Genomic DNA, 301 nt, shown 5'->3' with positions numbered 1-301 from the left:
TTCTTTTGACTTTATGAAGCTGTATTGCATCAGGATAATGAATTGAGATCTCAAAAAATCTTTTTTGTGTGTATCTTGGATATTAAAGACGTTAGAGAAAAGGCTAGTTGTTGCTTCATATTTATGTATTTTAAGAAAGCCTGGAGTTTATTGACTGTTTCTTTTTGCTGGTTAACATCTGGATTAGGTAAAGAAATAACATGATTTTTGGTTGAAAATGTGTGCTCGTTAACCCCCTTTTGGACACGTTCTGCCCACTTTTGTCCACTTTTGGACACTTTTGGACACTTTGTGTCCAAAG

The sequence above is a fragment of the Tigriopus californicus genome, chromosome 11 (genome assembly GCF_007210705.1).
Source record: "Tigriopus californicus strain San Diego chromosome 11, Tcal_SD_v2.1, whole genome shotgun sequence".
NCBI lineage: Eukaryota > Metazoa > Arthropoda > Copepoda > Harpacticoida > Harpacticidae > Tigriopus > Tigriopus californicus.
This window is presented reverse-complemented; position numbering follows the sequence as displayed.